Raw genomic sequence first — 11,248 nt, 5'->3', positions numbered from 1 at the left:
TTAGGTAAGTAATCTCATGCATAGTAGTTAATTTCATTTTTTTTGTAATTTCTATTATCAAGCCCTTAGTTCCATATTTTCTGCATCATTTCAGGTGTTTGGGTGAAGTCCCTAAGTATGGGAGTGCAAAAGGGAAGCTTGAAGAAGTCAAAATGCTCATAATTTCTACTGATACAAAATACACGGGCCATGTAAGCCAAGCCATAGACCCGCGTAACCTTCTGCCAGATGAAAGCCAGAGAGCCAATGGAGAAACAAAAGTATAGGGGTCGTGTAATTAGACCGTGTAATCTACAGGGACCCATATAAGTCTCTGCCGAGCACAAGCTTGAAGAACTGTTTGAGAACAAAAGTACACGGCCCATGTAACCAGGCCTATGTAGCCAGCGCAGACCCGTGTAAGTCTCTGTGCCAATGCAAGACTCCGCAATTCCACTCTAGTAAGTTACAGGGCCTGGGCCGTGTAGTGACACATGGGCCGTGTACCTTGCGGCAGCTAGTTTTCAAACCCGAATTCTCGCTCTTGTTTACAGATTAAAATCAGACTCCTAAGGCTTTTGGGACTTAAAATGACCTAACCCTAGAATAACTATTATAAATAAAAAGAGAAAACATCCAAAAGAGTGAGGGATTCTTTGATAGCACTTTTAGGAGTTTTAGAGAGACTCGCATTCTGCAATCTCTCCAGTTGTCTTGAGGAGAAGAATATCAGTATCAAGGGGAGTCTTCCAGCCAAAGTCCTACAAAATCAAAGCTACAAACTCTCTTCGGTTCCTTCATTCCATCTCTTTAAACGGATTCTTATTATTTTATTTCTTCTATATGATTTCTTTTTACTGTCTTTATCTTTTTATAATGATGTTTGCAAAACTCATGAGTGAGTAGTTTTTATATTCTGGAATTGGGAGAGTAATACTTGTAATCATTGTTATGGATAAACATTAAGTTTTATTTATTGGATTTGAGATTTGTTCCTTGATTTAATTTCTTGTGATCATAATGCATGCTATGTGCTGGTACCCACTTAGTATTTATTGTAGGCATTAATTGAAGGACTGAAAGGTGAAGATTAATATTAGAAAATCAAGATCTTGAACCTAGGAATTCTAACCTAGACATAGGCTGATACCTTTATAGAACTTCAAAATTCATCAAAGACCTTAAGGGATTTTAATTAATTTGGTCGCCACGAAAGTCGGGTTTAAGTTAATTAGAATACACCCTGGGTACCTTGAGAGAGGACTTAGGATACCTTAGGACTGATTTCTATCAAGGTAAACGATTCTCAAAACCAGTAAATAAATAAGATAACATCCATAGTAAGATTCAGGTGTGAAATCTTAATTCTGGAATTGTTCCAAAATAGATTACTTCATTTTAAGTTTATCATTTTAGTGTTTAAAATAGACAACTTCCATTCCTTCATTGATCAATAGCCTAAATAGTCTAAATTACTGTATAGATTGGTACTTACTAATCAAATTCCTCGTGGGAACGATACTTTATTCATCACTTTATTACTTGTTAACGATCCGTGCACTTGCGGTGGTTGTAAAACCAGCAAACACCTATGTATGCAAATGGAAGGATGAATCCCTTTCACGTCTTCTATTTTATACCCTATGCTCTTACTATGTGTCCTAAGCACTCTTAGCTATTTTTCCTCTTCTATTTCAGATAGACTGGCATTAATAATAACAAGATATTTAGAATTTGAGTCCAAGAATGCATACCTTAGGGTAGAGGGAAGAGGTTTAAGCTTTAACTGTTCAGAATTTTTCTCCAGATTGCTTTTGGTTTATACCTCTTTCAGCTCTTCTACCTTGAAAGCTTGAGGCAAGGGTAGGAGTGGATGAGCTTCTAAATGTTGTGCACAGGCTGCTATTTCTGTGTTCTCATCATTCACTGTGTGGCTATGCACAATGCATGCTTCAAGGGGATGTTCAGGATGGGTCTTATGAAATTCTTCCTCAACTTCCTTGTCAACTATGTCAACTCTAAGGCATTCATCAGGCTCGAATTCGTGCTTCATTGTGTCAAACAAGTTGAATTCCACTTCTTTATCCCCTACCTTGAGAGTCATTCACCCGTTTTTTACGTCTATGATTGCTCCAGCGGTTGCCAAGAAAGGTCTTCCCAAGATGATGGGGATTTAAACATTCTCTTCCATCTCAAGGACAACAAAATCAATTGGAATGAAGAATTTGCCCATCTTAATAGGAATATTCTCAAGTTGCAATGAAATTATTGTGGGTTTTAGTTCTCCAACTTCCAGCTTTTGGCATATTGATAGAGGTATTAAACTCACACTTGCCCCAAGGTCGCAGAGGGCCTTGTCTATTTTATTATCACCAATGAGACAAGGTATGGAGAAGCTTCCTGGATCCTTTAGCTTTGGAGGCAGTTTGTTTTGCAATATGGCACTGCATTCCTCTGCTAAAGCAACAATCTCATAGTCTTCCATCTTTCTTTTTTTTTATAGAATTTCCTTAAGGAATTTGGTGTAGGATAGCATCTGAGAGAGTGCTTCAGTGAAGGGAATGTTGATATAAAGTTTCTATAAAAATTCTAAAAACTTCCCAAACTGCTTATCCAATTTGGCTTTCTGGAATCTCTGAGAAAAGGTAGAGGAGGCTGATATGGCTTTGGTAGCTTCTTCTTTTTCCCAGTTTCCTCCTCCTGATCCTTCTTGGCTTTTTCCTTTTTCTTCTCTGTTTGGCTTTTAGATTTTTCAGAGGTTTTCCCTGTTGGCACTTCCTCTTATTGTTCTAAAATTCTTCCACTTCTCAATGTAACTGCCTTACAATGCTCTTTTAGGTTCATCTCTAGTTGACTAAGCAGTTTACCAGCAGCTTTGCTTGAAGAGGTTACTTGCTGAGTAATTTGATTTTTAAGCATCTTGTTGTGGGTGGCAAATTAGTCCATTCTGGAAGCTAGCTGTTTGATCATTTCATTTTGTTGTTGCTGGTTTGCTAGGAAGCTTTCCATCTTAGATTCCATAGCTGACCTTGATTCATGCTGTTGGTTCTGAGGGAGTGGCAGTGGCTGTGTAGGGTTTTGTCCCTTGTTCTGAAATCCAGGGGGTGCAGGTGGTCTGTACCCTTGCTGTTTGTTTATTGGTTGATTCTGAGAATTTGACCATGAGAAATTTGACCACTCATAGTTGTGATATACGACCCTCTCCAGAAGTTTAAGTACTTGATCCATTGTTTTCTCCATCAGGTCACCTTCTGTTGCTAAATCTATTGTGCTTCTTGTAGAGGGCAGTAGCCCATTATAGAAGTTCTGAACCAGGAGCTAATCTTCTATGCCATGGTGTGGGCATTCTCTCTGTAGGTCCTTATATCTCTCCCATGCATCATAGAGTGATTCACCTACCCTTTGCCTAAAGGTGTTGAGTTTAACTCTCAACTTTGCAGTCTTTGCAGGTGGGAAGTACCTTGCTAGAAAAGCTTGAGAAAGGTCTTATCAAGTGGTGAATGTTCCAACTGGTTGAGAAAGTAACCACTTCCTTGCTCTATCTCGAAGAGAAAATGGAAATGCTCTGAGTCTTATGGCTTAATCAGAAACCCCATTCGTCTTGAATGTATCACAAAGGGCAAGAAAGCACTGCAGGTGGTAGTGCGGATCTTTTGTTGGTGAACCACCAAACTGGGTCGTTGGATTATCTGGAGCCATGCCAGTTTTAATTCAAAATTGTTAGCATCCACTGTGGTTTTAGTATTATGCCCTAGAGCATATCATTTAGTATGTATCTTGTACATGTTTTTATTAATAAAAGACATTTTCACTTTTCTGTTTACATAATATATTTATGTGTAATAGAAAAGGTCCATTTATATTTTGTTGGAAATTCTATTCTTAAGTTGTTAAGAATATGAGTGACAGTATTTCTAGTACAAAGTATCGTAAATAGGTTCACAATCGAGGATACTTCATAATAAGGACATGACTTATCCAGAAAGATTGTATTCATGTTTGTTCCCAAGTTATTTATATGAGATATAGATAAGATGAACTGGTGAGTCTCATGCCATATAACAAACATGATAGGCACTTATACATGATAAGTAGGTCGAACCAGTGACACTTATGATAAGCACATGGAGTTTACTCTTGTCAATGCATTGTCATAAATCATATCAGTGCATATAATCTTTAGACCTAAGATAGCATAGTTATCATGTATATAGGTGGTTTGAGTTTGATACTGCTTTCACACTTGTACTGTGTATGGGTATATGGGCATGTGTTAGCTCCTACTAGTTATATATGGAGGTAGGTGTTGATGAAGATGGATTCTGTTCCTCTAAGTAAATAGAGATAAAATCCTATGTTCATTTAATTGTTCTTGATATTTCAAGTTCCTAGCCAGGACAGATAGATTTAATCAGAAAAGAGTTTCTGATGAGAAAAATCTTTTAATCAAGAACTGGAATTAAAAGAGAACATAATATTCATAGCAAATGGAGTTTGACATAAACCATGACTCCAGCTTGAGTTGGGATTTTGTAATAGAGAGTGTAACACCCTCCCGGTAACCACTCTGTACATTCTACTGTTCCGGTGACCGGTGTCGGTCCGGACAGCTAGAATGTCCGGAAAAATATTTAAACTAAAGTCAGGAACCATAATTAACTCAAATATTAATAAGGAAAATTTAGTAAAAATTTTAGAAATAAAATACAACCAAGTCAAACGAGTCGGTGCCCAAGCGATGGGTAACCGGAGGGAAGTTGCGGTTCTCACAACGAGGAACCCTAGACCCAGGGGAAAAATTGTAAAAGAATTTTTGGGACTCCAGAGAAGGGTTACTGAGGTTCCCATGGCATTAGAATGCCAAGAAAATACCTAGAAAAATTTTTCAATCGGTACAGCCGATTTTGACCCGTTAAGCCAAACGGAGGGCATTTTGGTCATTTCGCCTTCAGAGACGATTTTCGGCCGACTTGTCCAGTTAAATAAATAAATCATATGACATAAAATATAAATAAATATTGGTAAAAATTTAATTAGAAATGAGTTAAAGAATGAAGAAAGAAAAAGAAGAAAAGAAAATAGAAATTAATGGGATTTATGACATAGGATGACCTAATTAAAAAGCTTCCCACCACTTTAAATTTGACAAGTCAATTTATAAGAGATAAAAGGGACAAAAATAAACTAAAAATCAGCTCATCTTCCTTTTTCTTCATGTTGGCCGAACCTCCTCCCCTAGCCATCCTCCATTGATGAGCTTAGCAAGCTCATGAAGCCCTAAAAATTCCCACCATATTTCCTCAAGTTCTCAACACAAAAATTTATTCTAGAAGTTTGCTAAGGTGTTTGGGAGCAAAAGGGAAAAGAGAAATCAAAGTTGGCAAGCTTGGAAACTCTTAAAGTTGAGGTTAGTGCTACACTTTTGTTCTCACTCTTTTAATTTTAGTTAAACATCATTTTGAGCTAAGAGATTTTAAGAAATTGAAGTAAATTACATGTGTTAAGGGTACCTTCAAATTTCGGCAGCCCTATGGGAGATTGAGTTTGATTGTTTAATAAACTTAGAGTGGTTGGAAATCATGGTTAAGGTATTAATATGCATGGAGATTGAACTAAGTATGTTAATCAAGGTTTATGAGTAATTGGTTTGGACATTAGGGTTTGGAAAGGTGAAATTGTGACTTAGCTTAGGAAATTATTAGAGAACATTTTAATGGTCAATTAGTGACCATTTTAGGTAAGTTAACCATTAAATGGACTGAAAAATGATAGGGCAAAGTCAAGGTATAAACTGCCCTAGGACAGCAGCATAGGGACTGAAAATTCAGTCCCTTTGCACTGCCATAACTTGGGCTGTGTTAGTCCAATTGGTGTTTGGCCAATTGGACATGAAACTAGGCTTATAATGGCACATTTTTGCTGAAGAAACCATGCCCAAAAGACCAAAGCAAGAGGACCAAAACTTGGCCCCAATCCGGATACCCTGCACTGAATTCTGCAGAATTGACCAAATGAACAGTAACTGTTCATTTGGCCATAACTCACTGTAGATTTGGTCAATTGGCCTGAAATTTTTACAGAAACAAGTTAAGACATAGACAAACAACTTTCATGAAGGAACCTACCCCAAATTATGGCCAGAACCCATCCAAACAAGTGGTTCCAGTCACTGTTCATGCACTGTAGATATGGTAATTTTCTGCAGAATGCACATCCGGACAGCTTGGGTTTTTGGGCCATATCTGGAGCTACAAAACTCCAAATGGAGTGATTCAAAAAAAGAAATTCAACTAAAAAAAATAAGGAACAACTTTCATGTTTTACATTTCTTCAAATTCCAACAGTAACAGTGTCCAATGGAACAGTGAAGTTGACTCACCAAAACTGAAAATTCTGCTTGTGTTGAGTTACACTTTGGAATGGTATTAACACTTAATGCCAACAAGTTTTAAACACCAAATGTGGTATGTTGGGAGTGCCAAAGTCAATGTACACATTTTTATTCTAAAAGTCAACATTTTTGTTGACCATTGATGAATAGTGACACCAAAAATTTGAAATTCACAAATTGAAGAATTTAAAAGTTTCAAATGCCCTAGTATACCTAACATGATTGGTTTGGATAGTTTGGCATGCCAATAGGGTTCAGTTAGCAGTACTGCACATGGCAATATGCCATTCCGTGATTTCATGGCTTTTAGCCATTCTGACCTTGTATTGAGCTTTGGCCTTGTGCCTGAGATTATTTACAGCTTGGTAGCTGTTCTGTTGCACACCGGGAGATGCATATGTGACCGATGGTGTGACGGCCCGAGGTACTAGATACCCAGTGCGGTTTACGTTATCGATCCGATGCGTCTAGTGTAGGTTACTTGGGGCAACCAAATGAATAAAAGTGTACAAAGTTAATGATATACAAATTCAAAATAAATGGAACATATACATTCACTATATATCTATTTTCTTGCTATTCCTTTTATTTTATTATTGCACCACTAAGCATTATTGCTTAGGGCGTTGCTTTTGCCACGCGTAGGTACTGGAGATCCTGATCGTGAGCCCAGTAGACCACAGACTGGGTGAGTCCATCCTGCAGTTCTGCGCAGTGTCCATGTCACCTCACTACCTGCAGTGCATTGGTAGGGCACTAGGTGTCATTTTGTCATTTTGATATTTTGTAGCAGATTTTTACTTTTTTTCTCATATGTATTTGAACTCATGTAATATATTTTGATGTCCATGTAAATAATGAAAGTTATGACTATGAATGCAAAATTTGAGCATGTATTTATCGCTTGTATATGAGAAATGGATGTTTGTGAAATGAAAAGATTATTGAGAATTTGCTATTGAGAAATATTGTTGAGATTTTGGATATTGGAGTTTGAGATGATGGAATAAAAATATTGGAAGTGTTTTTAACAGGTTCCGAAGAACGGTTTTCTCCATTTTTAGCAGTACTCATGATTTTATTTATAATTTTCTGATCCTTAAATGAATTATTCTTTTGATAAATGTTTTAATTAATTTTTATTTCATAATTTATATGCAAAAGCATGATATAAATTAATTGAGGAATATTAGAGTGTGCCGGTACAGTGTGGCATTACTTACTGGGTATCTTGTACGAGTAAGGGGTGTCACATTTAGTGGTATCAGAGCACGGTTTAGGCGTTTCTGGGCCTAGATTGAGTCCATACCATGCATTGCATTTGTAAGAGTCGAGGTGACACTAACGCAGATCTGTTTATCTTTCTTATTTTGAATAGGATATGGACCCTTCATCTCAGAGAGCCGTTGAGGAGGAAGTGGAGAGTCATGCTCCACCTGAAGCAGTGAGGCTGGGGCATGAGAGAATCTGCTCGCCCGGCTCAACCGAGCACCTCAGCCTCCACAGGCCATGTTCCAACAAATGGCTGACTTCTTTAGACAAATGGCCGGGGTAATGCCAACACCACCACCACCACCACCAGCTCCACAGCAGAAATCACACCTGGAAAGGCTAAGGAAGTTCGGAGCTGTGGACTTCTATGGTAAGAGAGAAGATGACTCTGTTGCAGCCGAGAATTGGTTGAATGCAGAGCAGTGATACTAAAACAACTTCACTGCACTCTAGAGCAAAACCTGGAAGCTGCCATCTCTTTACTGCAAGATGATGCATATGAGTGGTGGGACACCGTGTCCAGTGAAGTGCAGCCAGAAACTGCAACTTAGGATTTCTTTCTCTCTGAATTCAAGAAGAAGTATGTGGGTACTGTATATTTGGAAGAGAGAAGAAGGGAATTCATTAACCTGAGGCAGAGACAGTTGTCAGTGGCTGAATATGAGAAGGAATTCGTAAGATTAAGCCGTTATGGAAGGGAGATAGTCCCTAATGAAGCTGAAAGGTGCAAGAGATTTGAAGAGGGACTAAATGATAACATCAAGATCCAGCTCACTGCCTTGGGAATCACAGAATTTACCAAGTTAGTGGAAGCGGCAATAAAGGTTGAAAAAGTAAGAATTAGTGAGTGGACTAGAAGAAAGAGACAACAGAAGAGGGGACCGGGTCAGTCGAGTTCAGCTCCTGCATCAGGGAAGAAGTTCAAGGGTCCTCCTGCACAAAGTTCAGCTCAGCCACGAGTGGTCGTGGTCTCGGGCCCAGGCCACAGTTCACCCCTAGGAGAGGTCAGTCCACACCATCAGTGGGCAGCTCTCCAAGGATGGGGTTCAGGGGACCAGCCCCAGCATCTTCTGCATGTCCACACTATCAAAAATGGCATAAGGGGGAGTGTTGGAGAGTGACTGGTGCTTGCTTGAGATGTGGGTCGACAGAACATCAACTGAGGAACTGCCCACGCAGAACTACTACAGCTGCTCCGACACAAGCGCACGCACTGCCCCTGCACCACAAAGAGGTAGAAGGTCTGGTAAATCCGAAGCTGTGGGACCATCTCAGAGGCCCGCATCTGAGCCAGCAGAGAGGCCAGATAACAGACCACCTGCCAGAAATTATGCCTTGAGAGCTCAGGAGGAGCAAGATGCCGGGCGTCATCGAGTGCGTTCTCCCTCTACAATACTCCTGTGCATGCATTGGTGGATCCAGGATCCACTCATTCCTACATTTGCATCAACCTACCCGTAGAAAGGGGGATACTAGTAGGGGAGAGTGACCAAGACATTCTGGTCACTAATCCATTAGGCCATAGTGTAGTGGTGAACAAGGTATACAAGGGTTGCCCGTTAAGGATTCAGGGGTATGAATTCTTGGCAGACCTAATTGAGTTGCCCTTCCATGAGTTTGACGTGATATTGGGAATGGATTGGTTGTCACGTCATCAGGCAATAGTTGATTCCAAATTGAAGAGAATTTCTCTAAAAACTTCAAAGGGTAATGAGATCACAGTTGTGGGGGAAAGGACAGATTTCTTGTCCAATGTCATCTCAGCCATAGTTGCAAGAAGAATGATGAGAAAAGGCTGTGAAGCCTACCTAGCACATGTGGTGGATACTAGGTAGGCTAAGCCAAACCTGAGTGACATACCCACAGTGAGAGACTTCCCAGAGGTATTTCCTGAAGAATTGCCTGGTTTGCCACCAGAAAGGGAAGTTGAATTTGCTAATGAGACACTGCCGGGTACAGCACCTATTTCCATTGCTCCTTATAGGATGGCACCTACTGAATTGAGGGAGTTGAAAACTCAGTTGCAAGAGTTGCTTGATAAGGGGTTCATACGCCCCAGTGTGTCACCATGGGGAGCTCCAGTGCTGTTTGTGAAAAAGAAGGATGGGACTTTGAGACTATGCATCGATTACCGGCAGTTGAATAAAGTGACTGTGAAGAACAAATATCCGTTGCCTAGAATTGATGATCTGTTTGATCAGTTGAAGGGAGCAGGAGTATTTTCTAAGATTGATCTCAGATCAGGGTATCATCGGTGAGGTGAAGGATGCAGATGTGCCAAAGACTGCATTCAGGACCCGATATGGGCATTATGAGTTCCTAGTGATGCCCTTTGGCTTAACAAATGCACCAGCAGCATTCATGGACTTTATGAACCGTATCTTCCATCCACACTTAGACCGGTTCGTGGTGGTCTTTATTGATGATATTTTGGTGTATTCCAAGACCAGGGAAGAACATGATGAGCATTTGAGGATTGTTCTGCAAACCCTGAAAGAAAAGAAACTGTATGCTAAGTTGTCCAAGTGTGACTTTTGGCTGAATGAGATTACATTCCTTGGACACATAGTGTCAGCTGATGGGATTAGGGTGGATCCCAAGAAAATAGAAGCAGTGATGGAATGGAAGCCTCCCAGAAATACAACTGAGGTCAGAAGCTTCTTGGGGCTAGCTGGGTATTACAGAAGATTTGTGAAGGGATTTTCCCTAATAGCTGCTCCAATGGCCAAGTTGTTACACAAGAATGTCAGATTTGACTGGAATGACAAGTGTCAGACCAGTTTTGAGAAATTGAAGGCTATGTTGACAGAGGCACCAGTGTTAACACAGCCAGTGTCAGGAAAAGACTTTGTGGTCTACAGTGATGCCTCACATAATGGGTTGGGGTGTGTGTTGATGCAAGAGGGGAAAGTGATCGCCTATGCTTCCAGGCAGCTAAGGCCACATGAACATAACTACCCTACCCATGATCTAGAGCTTGCAGCAATTATCTTCGGACTGAAGATATGGAGGCATTACTTGTATGGTGAAAAGTGCTACATTTACACAGACCACAACAGCCTGAAATATTTGCCAACCCAGAAGGAGCTCAACCTTAGACAGAGGCGATGGATTGAGTTCCTGAAGGATTATGACTGTGTAATTGACTACCATCCTGGGAAGGCAAATGTAGTTGCTGATGCTTTGAGCAGAAAATCCATGGCAGCTTTGAGATCATTGAATGCCCGTCTATCTTTGGTTCGAGATGGAGCTATTTTGGCTGAGTTGCAAGTGAGGCCAAACCTGCTATAGCAGATTTAGATGGGCAAAAGGCAGATGAGAAGCTAATGGCTATTATGAGCAAAATCCCAGAGGGAAAAGCAACTGACTATGAGGTGAAAGCAGATGGGTGTCTGTATTACAAAGGAAGACTGTGTGTACCAGATGATGGGGATTTGAAAGCTAGTATTCTAAAAGAGGCGCACACCAGTGTATATGCTATGCACCCAGGAAGTACAAAGATGTATCATGATCTGAAGCTGCAGTATTGGTGGCCTGGTATGAAGAAGGACATAGCTGACTATGTGACTAAATGCTTGACATGTCAGCAAGTCAAAGCAGAACATC

General features: G+C 40.1%; 1 non-coding gene across 1 annotated transcript; it reads left to right on the top strand.

Annotated features, from left to right (window-relative positions):
- Positions 1-3,307: 3,307 nt before the first annotated feature.
- On the top strand, positions 3,308-3,414 carry LOC131181853 (small nucleolar RNA R71). Its single transcript, XR_009150328.1, has one exon. It is a non-coding gene; the product is annotated as a small nucleolar RNA R71 (small nucleolar RNA).
- The last annotated feature ends 7,834 nt before the right edge of the window (positions 3,415-11,248 follow it).

Source organism: Hevea brasiliensis, chromosome 7 (genome assembly GCF_030052815.1).
Source record: "Hevea brasiliensis isolate MT/VB/25A 57/8 chromosome 7, ASM3005281v1, whole genome shotgun sequence".
Taxonomy (NCBI): domain Eukaryota; kingdom Viridiplantae; phylum Streptophyta; class Magnoliopsida; order Malpighiales; family Euphorbiaceae; genus Hevea; species Hevea brasiliensis.
This window is presented reverse-complemented; position numbering and strand designations above follow the sequence as displayed.